This window comes from Capra hircus, chromosome 18, assembly GCF_001704415.2.
Source record: "Capra hircus breed San Clemente chromosome 18, ASM170441v1, whole genome shotgun sequence".
NCBI lineage: Eukaryota > Metazoa > Chordata > Mammalia > Artiodactyla > Bovidae > Capra > Capra hircus.
The window spans coordinates 64,395,661-64,408,584 of record NC_030825.1 but is presented as its reverse complement, the minus strand read 5'-3'; positions in this window follow the sequence as shown (position 1 = coordinate 64,408,584).

The window sequence follows — 12,924 nt, the reverse complement described above, 5'->3', positions numbered from 1 at the left end:
TATCAAGAATGAAAACAGAAAACAATTCAGTGCCTCAAAGTCATAGCAGATTAGATATTGCAGCATACAATTTTTGATAAACTTGAAAACATAGCCAAACGTAGGTTGGGTCAGAGGTTGTGGTTCAAGTTTGTTAAACAATGTGAAGAGACAGAACTGGCCTTAAAATTTTCCATGAAGCCCAATTCCTCCCTCAGCCAGGGCCCCCACACTCTGCCTTTTTTAAGGTAAGAAGAGCCTGTGTGAGTCACCTTTCCATCCTGTGGTCAGGTTGCACACGATGTTAGTTTGGGCGTCATCATAACATCCTGTGTATTCTTCAGGTCTGCTGAGCTGCTGCCTCCTGCTCAGGAGAAGCAGCACCATGCAGTCCACAATCGTCAGCCTGGCGTGTGTTGAGTCCTGGAATGGAACAAAGCCTGTTGCAAATATTGACCTGGAGGGCTGGGTCCACCTTAACAGAGAGCCCTGCCTCCACAGGGGTGAAATGGATCTTAATGGTTGGATTCATCAAGGCTGAGCACCGTCCTTGCCAACGAGGCCCATAGAACAGGCCGGGGGAGTAGAAGGCCAGGTCTGATGGGAGATGGATTGTCCATCACGAGTCTTTCTTTCCAGGGTTCTTCTTAATCCAGAGCATCTGGGCGCAAGAGGGTGAGTCTTTCCCCCAAACCGTGGTTGCCATCCACCTCAAGTAAGACTCTCCTGTAATAAAAGGGGAGATGGCACAGAAGGAAGGGTGATGGTCAACCATGGGAAGTCATTACCATATAAGGGTGAGTCTTTTGGAAGTAGAAAATGGGAGCCCAGGGTGGCTTTGATGGTAGAGAGTCTGCCTGCAGTGAGGGAGGCCTGGGTTTGATCCCTGGGTTGGGAAGATCCCCTGGAGAAGGAAATGGTAAGCCACTCCAGTATTTCTGCCTGGACAATTCCATACATACAGAAGTCTGGTGGGCTATTGCCCATGGGGTCACAAAGAGTCCGACACGACTGGTTGACTAACACTTTCAGGGAAATCTAGCCCCCAATTCTGGTCCAGAGACCCTCCTCCACACACTCTCCCCTCTGTAGAGCCAGGCTCTATAGGCCCGTACAAGAGACTGTGATGCTCAGAGCTGGGGTGACTGGGAGGGACTGGTGTTATCTGTAGACTGAGGGAAGGCAGCAGGGCCAGGGACAACAGACCCTTGGAGGACAAGGTGATGGCTCCAGCTCTCCAGCAGTTCCATGAATAAGCATTGCAGAGAACTGCTGCTGCTGGCCTCCATTCAGAAGAAGGGGAGAACCTATGCCCTGCCCCCTGAGATTCCAGAAGGTTCTACCACAGACTCCATCATGTCCTGTGTTTCTCATGTGAGCTGACATCATTTCACTCACACAGGTTGTTCTTCCACTGGGTGTCTACTCCGTCTTGTTTTATAAAACAAATTTTACATCATCAACATCCAGGAAGAATCTGTTAGTTGACACTTGCTCGACATTCTCAGGCTTCCCGGGTAGCTCAGTGGTGAAGAACCTGCCTGCAATGCAGGGGCTGCAGAAGATGGGGGTTCAATCCTGGGGTTGGAAGATCCCCTGGAGAAGGAAATGGCAACCCACTTCAGTATTCTTGCTGGACAATCCCCATGGACAGAGGAGCCTGGCGGGCTACAGTCCATGGGATCACAAGAGTCAGACACGGCTGAGCACAGACACACCCTCAAAATTCTCAGCAGATGTTTTAGGTGTAGGATGTACTATGCCTCTGTGGTGTGGGAATCTCCATGCAGCATGGGTTCCCCTGGTTTGAAAAGGAGCCTTAGAGATGTGGGAAACGGGTGGGTCGTCTGAGCCCAGCGAGGAGAAGGGGTTCCCCATTTTCTACTGTAAACCATGCATTCTTTTCCCCAAGGTGATCACTACAAGCCTTCCCTGTCATCCTGGCCAAGCCCTGGGATTCCTCAAGGATAGCATGTGACTCTCAGGTCACTCCCCTCTTGGATTTGACAGGTTCAGGTGCACAAGGGTGATAGAACCGATGTCCCTGGGCTCCAGGCCATGATGTTCTGGAAGGACTTCCTCATGGGCCCATGACTGAAGTACACGCAGGGACCTCCAGGTGGCATATTCTGGAAAGACTGCCTCATGGCCTGTGACTGAAGCACATGCGGGGACCACCAGACATCATATTCTGGAAGGACTTCCTTGTGGGCCCGTGACTGAAGCACACACAGGGACCCACAGGTGTCATATTCTAGGACTTCCTCATGGGCCCATGACTGAAGCACACGCGGGGACCACAGGTGTCATGTTCTGGAAGGACTTCCTCGTGGGCCCATGACTGAAGCACACACAGGGACCACTAGGAGTCATGGTCACTATAGTCACCTCCCCCCTGCATGGTCAGTACCCAGCGACCCCTGGAGATTGTGATCACAGGTCAGAGAGCTCTTGTCCAGAGAGGCCACCCATTGTCCCCGTTTCCCGGACCCCAGAGATTTCTGGTGGGAGTGTGAGTCAGGGTCCAGTCAGAACGACAGGAAGTGCTCCAGGCATTCTAGATAAAACGCTATTTAATAGAGGAAATTGGGTCCCGCAGTGGGCAGAATGATGGCACCCCATGATGCCCGCATCCTAAAACCCCAAATCTACGATTGCTACGTCCCATTACAAGGGAAATGAAACCACATGTGGAACTAAGGTTGGTAAGCAGGTGACCTTGAGACGAGGTGGTTTTCCTGCAGATGTTTCTGTGCTTTCAATCTCTCCCACTCTGAGTGGTCAGCCCCTCAGTGACCCTCTGGACATGGTGATGACAGGTGAGAATGTCAAGAGCTGGCATACAGACTGGATGTACCAGGATGTGGAAGCCCCAGGTGGTGGTGTGGGAGATGAGAGAAAGTGCTTTTCATGGAGAGAAACCGACTTGGTGAGAGTTGCATCTGACAAAGAAAGAAGAGAAACAAGTACAGACCACCTGTTATGACAGAAAAGACAGAGGCAGGGTCAGAGACAGAGGAACTCAGAGATGGAGATAAAGAGTGAAGTGAGAGACACAGACAGAAGGGCAAGGAGCAGAGAGGGTGCCCTTCCTCCCTGACTTTGTTCAGAGACCAGAAGCAGTTCAGGAGCCCGGTTTCCATTTCAACGGTGCACTCTCTTCTCTACTCAAGGAACCCAAGGATACACCATGCATCTACCCAGGGCTTCATGACCAGGTTGGTCTGTCTCAGGCTGTTTCCCCAGGAGCCCTAGTCCTCATGCCCCGGGTGACACAAGATACTGTGTTCACTCAGATGTGGCTTCGTTCCAGGTGGTTGAGCCACACTTTGCCCCAGGACCCCAAGGTCCCTGGTGACGGAGCCAAACGCCAGCTCCTGTATGTTGTGTGTTTCATGGGTTCTCATGCTGTATGCTCAGGCCCACGTGCAACTTCACACCAAACATTGTAAGATTATGGAGGTCAGAGCCCACAGAGAGATGGAATCAGAGAGAAAACAGAGTCAACTTAAAGCAGAGGCAGAAACACACTTGCTGTGCGCACACACAGAAACAAGCCAGAGGGACTGGGGCGGTGGGAAAAACGTCTAAACGCTAAAGGTAAATGGAAAGAAAAAGGGATAGAGAATTAATGAGAAAGAAGTGAGTGGACAGAGAAGCCCTAAAAATAAGAGACATGGGAGGGTGGATGGGTGCAAAGATCGAGAAAGATGGTGATGTGGAGGTGGATAGGGATTACAATAGAGAGCCAGGGAGACCGAGAAGCAGAGGAAGTCATGGAAGTGGAAATAGATATACATCGGCAGATAAAGTGATGGATGAACATACACATCAATGATAAAACAGGCAGAGAGCTACATACATAGGAAGGCAGATACAGGGCGGAATGATGGGTGGATATATAGATAGATGATAAGATGGGTAGATGGAACGGTGGATGGAGATATAGACAGATTATAGAACAGATGAATAATGCTGAAAGATAGAGATGAGGTAGAGGATGAGAGGCTCCGAATAAAAGAAGACAGATCAAATCAACCAATCCAAGGAGAAGTAGGGAGAGTTTAAAAAAATACAAGAAGGAAAAAAATTAGGAGGGAGGCAATTTCAGAGACCTAGAGAGAGAAAGTAGGAGAGAGACAGGGGAGAATAGGAGAGTGAGAGCAAGAGAGAGAGAGAGTTGAGAGGAACCGCGGGTGTGAATTCTCAGTTCAAGGCTGAAGGACCTGGGATTCGGGAAGAGCCTGTCTCAGGAAACTGCCTCTCCTCCTTCCAGGTCTGTCCAAGAAACCCTCTCTCTCAGCCCAGGGGGGCCCCATGCTGAGGTCAGGGGAGAACGTAACCTTGGTCTGCAGCCCTGAGAGCGCCTCTGACCAGCTCCATCTGCTCAGGGAGAGGGGGAACCTTGGGCGGGGCCCCCGCAGAGCACTCCAGGCAGAGTTCCCTCTGGGTCCTGGGACCCCAGCCCACAGCGGGGTCTGCAGAAGCCTTGGCTCCTTCACTCGCTCTCCCTACTCGTGGTCAGACTCCAGCGACCCACTGTTCCTGAGTGTCACAGGTGAGGAACCTCTTCCTGGCCCATGCTTTGTTGTTCCTGTTCAGTCTCTAAGCTGTGTCTAACTCTTTGTGACCTCATGGACTGCAGCACGACAGACTCCTCTGTCCTTCACATTCCTCCCTTCATGGATCGCAACTTTGTCGTGGTGAAGGGGCTTGTGTAACTCAATGAAACTATGAGCCATGTCATGCAGGGCCACCCAAGCCTGATGGGTCATAGTGAAGAGATCTGACCAAACGTGTTCCCCTGGGGGAGGAAAAGGCAACTCACTGCAGTATTCCTGCCTCCAGAACCCCATGAAGAGTCCCATGCTTTACAAAACACTAAATCACGTTGCCCTGGCCAAAAAGGCCATTTGGCTTTTCCCATATTATCTTACTGTATCATGGGCTCTATCTTAAGTGCTCCGTGCTGGTACCAGCGGACCTTAGGGCTGGAGAAACAAAGGCAATGAATACCAGAGAGGAAGAGATGGTAGATGGCATCTCAACCCTCTTCCACCTCCTGTATGGATGCTCCACATTAGAGTCCTGTAATCAAGGCAAATAAAGAAAAGGGTCAGGGTAGACCCAGGAGGAGGAGAATCTGGGCACATTCGGGAGGATCCGAGATTGCATCAGCCCCTTGCTCTTAATGTTTTCCCAGGAGGACCCCTGACATACAGGTGATTTTCCAACTAAGGAGCATAGATACTCATTCCTGGAGCAGACAGAATGTCTCTTGATTACAGCTGTCTTTCATCACCAGGCATATCTTTCCTGCCTCCTTCCACCATCTCTTCTCCAGGATGGAGGGGCTACTCAATGCATTCCCCAGGAGGGACCAGAAGCCCGCCCCTGCCCCATCAGCGCTCTGAGGGATGACAGACTCAAGGACAGGCAGGAGGTCAACCTTCCAGAAGTAAGAGTCCTCCTTTTGTGGGGTGAGGAAGGTTCCTGTTCACCCCTTCTGGCTTTTCTCCCCCAGGATCCCCTACAAGCACTTGCCCGTCAACCATGGATCCACACACCACAGAAGGTAAGCAAGACAGTCTCCTGTCTCAGCACATTTCTGAGAAGACAGCGGGTTCCTGTGTGAGTGTTGGTTCTACCACCTCCCAGCTCTGTGACTTTGGGCTCCTCAATGTCCCTGTAGTGTCAATATTTGAGATCATGGTCTGTATTAGAACCAGAGGGGGCACTGAGTTTCTGATACTCTGGGACTGGGAATTTCTACATTGAACAAAGCGAGACAGAGTGACTTGACCCCATGTTTAATGAAGCTGCTCACACTCGCTCCACGACCATCTTTGGGGAAGGATGGGGTCAAGGGGAGGATTTTAGGGAGCACCTTCACTATGTGCTATTCCTCTGCTAGTGTTTTATGAACTGAACATTCCACAGTTCAGAAACAGAAGTGTCCTGTGTTCTTGAGGATTCCATTCTAAGCATATGTGGATGGAGCGGGAAATATACGGAGGATGAAAGTGGTCCCCATTCATTCACAAGCACCATGCCTTGTCATACGGGCAGCAGAGAAAAACTGCATGGGAGCCCGGGGGACCTGGTTTCAGACCGCTGCTGGTCTTGCATGGCCTCTTTACTCCATCCCCTGCTAGCATCTCTCCTGGATGCTTTGGTGCCTCCTGGGAAGTGGAGACCATACTGATCAGGTTGAGGGCTGCTGACACACTTTGACACAAGTATACAATAACTCCTGTGTGTAGGGCAGGGAATGAATAAGCAGACCTTCTCCCGTTGGCTTGTTGGCAGAAGCACGGCTTCCTTAAGGCCACTCCAGCCAGCTGCACCTTCTCCTTAAGCTCTCCGTAGCCTTCATCTATACCAGCATCTTCCTCACTGTTCTTGTCTGTCACTGGTTACCCATAAAGTAAGTATGAAGAGCCAAACTGTCACTGGTGTTCTACCCACAATCGTAAGTTTGAAGGGGGGAAGCACAGCATCATCTGACCCAGGGGGAGGTGGGCTCATAGCAGAGAATGGCATTTTTACTTCCTGTAGGTTAAAAACTGATTGACATTGTTGTAATCCCTGAATGAATATCTTCCAGAGGACAACGGAACCATATTCGTTTTATGAATGTGTTAATTAAATAATTTTTTACTTTACAATATTGTATTTGTTTTGCCATACATCAACATGAATCTACCACAGGTATACACGTGTTCCCCATCCTGAACCACCCTCCCTCCTCCCTCCACTTACCAGCTGCATCAGTTCTCAGCTACAGCATGGGAACCATCATTGCGGTGCGGGGGTGCAGTTTAAGGCTCCAGAGCTCGTGGGCTCAGCAGTTGTAGCACTGAGGATAGTTGATTCAAGGCATGTGGAATCTCAGTTCTCCTACCAGAGATAGAACCCACACTCTCTGAACTGGAAAGTTGTCCCTGGGCCACAAGGGACATTCCAAGCCCTGTTCTTCCCTTCAACCACAGTCCTCTGTTCTTCTCCCCTTTATGATCTTGGGAATCTGCTGATACACCGTAGAGGATGGTCCATAACGGAAGATGTAGGATGGGCTCTGTGGGTTTGCACAGATTCCTGAGGGAGTCCGTCAGTGGCTGGGCTTATATATGAGATGGTTTGTTTTTGTTTTCTTTTTTTAATTTAGTGGAGTAGACAGACTCAGCAACCTGCGGCACACCCCTGCTTTTTTGGCTTTGATGTCCCCACTAAAGATATGGAAGTCTAGAAGAATCGCCCCCACCCCAAGAGCCTTGACTCTCTTCCATTTGCAGATGTTGCCATCACGGAAGGAGCGCCCAAGGAAGACAGAACAGTGAACGGCGAGGTGGGTCCTCCCAGCCCAAACCCTTGCCACAGCCCGAGCCCCTCCAATGCCCAGTGCTCCAACCTCAAAGATCACATCTCATTCCATCTTTCACATCTCCTTCCACTCAGGACCCAACAGCAGAGGATGTGATATTCGTCCACTTGAACCACAGGACCCTCTCTGAGGGACTGTTCACTCCCACTCCCCTGAGCCCCTTGCACCTCCTCGCTGAGACCAATATCCATGAGGAATTCGATGTAAACAAAGACCATGCTGACCCTGACCTGGCCCCATCCTTTGAGCACACAGAGTGTTATCAATTGAAGAGCTACATCTCTTTTTAAAGGGGTTTCTCCATGGGCACTCCTTTTCCTCCTCCAAAGCAGCCCAGCAGCTCTGAGGTGAACGGTGGAGTCCAAGAATTATAGGATCATCTTCAAAAATCCCACCACTTCTTAGTAATCCCCTGGCTATTCTAACACTCTATTTTAACTATCTAACCTTTTCGGAGAAGGTATTCTAATCAATTGCACATACAGGGAGGTTACAATGATCATCCTACTTTTTTGAAAATTCCAGTAAAGCATAAAAATTTGCAAGTAGACACTTCAAATTATTCAGTTTTAAATAAAAGAAAGCCATTTTTAAAAAGCCTCTGTTCAGTAACAGTTTACAAGGATGAATTTGTTTACAAGACAGAACCAGACTTCTAGACTTAGGAAAAAACTTAGGGTTACAGAGGGAAAGGATGGGGGAGAGATAGATTGGAAGTTTAAGACTGACATGTGCACCCTGCTCTATTTAAAACAAAATGCTTTCCATGAAATAATAATCAAGGCAATGCAAGTTGGAGAAATAAAAAGATGAAGTATATTCTCTGTGAGATATCCAGTGTGGTGCCACTTGCCACATGAGGCTGTGTGTCTGCGTGCTACGGCGATTCAGTCATGTCCGACTCTGTGAAGCCATGACGTTGTGTAGCTCACTAGGCCCCTCTGTGCATGGGATTCTCCAAGCAAGAATCCTGGAGTGGGTTGCCATTCTCTTCCTGAGGGGATCTTCTTGACCCAGGGATCGAACCCACGTCTCTCATGCCTCTTGCATTGGCAGGCAGATACTTTACCATTGAGCTATCGGGAAAGGAACCTCAGACTTTTCCCAGGCATGTGCCCTGAGGGTGCTGGGGTTCCAGGGGTAGAAACAGGACAATATCCCCCTCAGTCTGGATCTGCACTGGCCGATAAAGTACTCACCCAGCCTCGCGGTACAGACAATGACTCTACACGTATATGAAGTGAAGCATTCAGTTCTTCAGTCACACCCACCGCATTTCAAGTGCTCAGTAGTGTCATGTGGCCAGGTGCCATGGTGTGGACAGAGCAGATGTTTAAAAAGTCCCGTCATCACGGAGAATTCTAGTGGACATTCCCCTCCAGATCACTGAGGGCTGCAGAGGGAACACTTGCCCCAGGGAGGCTTTGCATGTGTTGTGTTAATCCATCGTTATTTGCATGTTTTGTCTTTTTTTCTTCTTTTCACCAAAGCGAAGGATTTGAGAATCTTGTGCCTTTTAAGTTATCAACTGGTGGCACAATGGGGCTTGGCTCAACCAAGCGGACGGCTGAACAGGATAACGCCATGAGGACCCTGGTGTGAAGTGAGGTGGCAAATGGGGTGAAAATCAAGCTCTGCAGAGACTTATTCTCATTGAGCTGTCTGTGTGATGTCTCTCCTGGCTTATAACTAAACCACCCAAGAACTCTTTTACCAAGAAATGTCAGGATCGCTTAAAGTGAAGACATTCTGGGGCTCACATGTTGCTACTGTCACTGTTTCCATTTTTCTCCTAATTATCCTTTTTTTCTTTTTTCTTTTGGCTTCTAGGTGCAGGGACCAGATGTCATAATCTTCATTTTTCTGAATGTTCACAGTGTAGACATGAACCCCAGTTACTCTTATATATGTTCTTTTTAAAAAATATTTGAATGTTAGCATTTGATGCCCACATTCAGCAGAATCTGAATTCTTCACGCACCTACAGAAGATGGGTTTACTGGGTCATGGGTGTATTTCTGCTGTGTGGCACCAATGCCTTGTACAGAGTAGGTGCTCTGCAATAATTTATGAACTGACTGAAGATGAGAAGTAAATTCCATTTCTGGAGTGGACTGAGAAAATAAAGTTTTGAGTCCTAGTTGGAGCCAGATTGTCCAGGGCTGATTCAGGACAAGAAACTGGGTCCCAACTTCTAGAGTAGGTGATCCGACTGGGCAGAAAGAGAAAGAGCTGAGACCTCAGGTCTGGGCTGAGATGCCTCCTGAGCCCTGCCTGGAGACATCAGCACTGGGTCCACGGAGGTGCCGCCACCCTCTGCAGGTCCAAAGCCGTGGGAACCCCGAGGGGCAGCGGCAGCCCCCCAGGGACTACATCCTGTTTGTCCTCTAGGGCCCCATGGTCTCCTCATCTGTACATGGTGGGGGCGGGGGCGGCTGGGCACTCAGAGCTACAGACATGCCTTCCATCCTCTCTGAGCTTCTCCTCCTCAGACAGATGTGCAGGGCAGGGAGGGGACCACAGGTGGGCACAGGACGCCCACGCTAGCCCCAGTTTATGGGAACCACAGGGCTCAGACAACTTGAGGGGCCAGCGATCCTGATGGGGAGAGAATCAGCCCAAGCTTTTCGAGGTAGATCTTTCACTTCCAGGGCTGAGTCTGGGCCAGAGGCAGGTGGGTTCTCTCAGGTCTCCTGGGACCTATATCTCACTTGAGTCCCAGGAACTTGGTGGGGGGCAAGGTCGGGGCACTGGATTCTAGAGTGATGCTGGTGAAACCTGGAAGGGCTCCTGAGCTGAGCTGAGGAGTGAGGGGTGGGGAAATCCTGAGACTCAGACTCTGACTTCCTTCCAGGGACCTTCCACAAACTCACCATCTGGGCTGAGACTCTGGGGCAGCTCTGGGTGCCCACATGCATTGACCGTATGCAGAGATGGAATGTGAGAGTGAGTACACAGACCATCAGGGAGTATGCTGAAGTTGGCCTGCACTCTTTGGAGAAGGAAATGGCAATGCATTCCAGTATTCTTTCCTGGAAAATCCCACGGACATTGGAGCCTGCCAGCCTACAGTCCATAGTGTTGCCAAGAGTCAGACATGACTGAGTGACTTCATTTTCTTTTAAAATTTATTTATTTTACTGGTTCAATTTTTAATTTCATCATATACATATTTTATTAGAAGTGTAGTTGACTTACAATATTTCAGATGCACAGCAAGGTGATTTTCAGTTATACAAACACACACACATTATTTTTCAGATTATTTTCCATTTTAGCTTATTATAAGATATTGACTATTGCTCCCCATGCTATACAGTAAATATTTGTTGCTGGTTGCATATCTTTTTTTTTAATTAGAAATCTAGCATTGTATTCATACTTCTATGTTTAAATTTATGGTATAGTCCACATCAGTGTTATGCTACACTGAGAGTGAAAGCATGATGCCAAAATCCCACCATGGCCATGACAAAAGTAAATGGAAAACAATGGCAATGTTAATTGAGGGAGGAAATATTGAATCACATTATGTTACTGGTCGGCTATCCTGGTGACTCAGATGATAAAAATCTGCCTGCAACGCAGGAGACCTGAGTCGATTCCTCGGTTGGGAAGATCTCCTGGAGAAGGAAATGGCAACTGACCCCAGCATTCTTGCCTGGAGAACCCCCATGGCAGAGGAGCCTGGCAGGTTGCAGCCCATGGGATCACAAAGAGTCAGACACGACTGAGGGCCTAAACTATTCTCAAGGCTCTAAACTTGAAAGGTATAGTACTTTCCCATTCGTATAGAGGTAACAAGTGGCAGAACAGATGAAACCTTTTGTCTTGTCAGGGGCTTAAAGGGACATTATGATCAGACCTGCATGGACAGTTTCAAGAACAAAGGATTCCAGAATTAAAAGATTTCCACAGTGGAGGGGACGTAAGTACAGCGATGGCTGATCCATGCTGATGTGTGGCAGAAGCCATCACAGTACTGCAGTTGTCCTTTAATTAAAAATAAATAGAAAAGGGAACCCTCCTACACTGTTGGTGGGAATGCAAACTAGTGCAGCCACTATGGAGAACAGTGTGGAGATTGCTTAAAAAATTGCAAATAGAACTGCCTTTTGACCCAGCAATCCCACTGCTGGACATACACACGAAAGAAGCCAGAACTGAAAGAGACACGTGTACCCCAATGTTCATCGCAGCACTGTTTATAACAGCCAGGACATGGAAGCAACCTAGATGTCCATCAGCAGATGAATGGGTAAGAAAGCTGTGGTACATATACACAATGGAGTATTACTCAGCCATTAAAAAGAATACATTTGAATCAGTTCTGATGAGATGGATGAAACTGGAGCCAATCATACAGAGTGAAGTAAGCCAGAAAGAAAAACAGCCATACAGTATACTAACACATATATATGGAATTTAGAAAGATGGCAATGATGACCCTGTATGCGAGACAGCAAAAGAGATACAGATGTGTAGAGCAGACTTTTGGACTCAGAGGGAGAGGGAGAGGGATGGATGATTTGGGAGACTGGCATTGAAACATGTATACTATCATGTAAGAAACGAATCACCAGTCTATGTCCAATGCAGGATACAGCATGCTTGGGGCTGGTGCACGAGGATAACCCAGAGAGATGTTATGGGGAGAGATGTTATGGGGAGGGGGGTTCATGTTTGGGAATGCATGTAAACCCGTGGTGGATTCATGTCAATGTATGGCAAAACCAATACAGTATTGTAAAGTAAAATAAAGTAAAAATAAAAACTAAAAAAATAATTATAGAAAAAAAATAAAAATAAATAAATTAAGTGGAAAAAAAGCTTGCAAAAGGGCTTCCCTGGTGGTCCAGGCGTTGGGAATCTGCTTCCCCATGTGGAGAACACAGGCCTGATCCTGGTACCGAGAAGATTCCACATACCTTGGGGCAGGTAAGCCCGTGGGCCACAAGCCCATGTGCCTAGAGCAGGTGCTCCACCACAAGAGAATCCCCAGTGATGAGAGACCCTGCACCATAGCAAAGAGCAGCCCCCTTCCCACACCTAGACAAAGTCTGTGCACAGCGATGAAGAGCCAGCACAGACATTAACTAGTTAATTAAAACATTGCAACAACCAGCTACACCTCCCCCTCTCTTTTTGTGTGTGTGTGTGTGTGTGTGTGTGTGTGTGTGTGTGAGTTCACACATGGGTGTTTAATCTGTATTTTTCTCTCTTGGAATTTTCTTCCCAATGGTCTAGGGTTATTTTACATCCAGTAAACAGTGTTGGACCATCCCTCTCCTTCCCCCAAAAGCCCGTCTAAGTCAGGTACGATAATTCTTTGGGGCACAAGTTCATGATCTCGTTGGTCTGCTGGCTTTCCACATAAAGTCACTATTCCTTTCCTGAAGACCTCATCACTCTGTCCCTTGACAAGCAGCGTGAGGCTGGACTCAGAGCACATTCATGAGACATTTACCGAGGTGTCGTTCATTTTAGACAAAATCCATGGAGGTCACTCTCACAACTGATATCTGTGGTTTAAAAGAAGATACACAGATGGCCAATAGGCA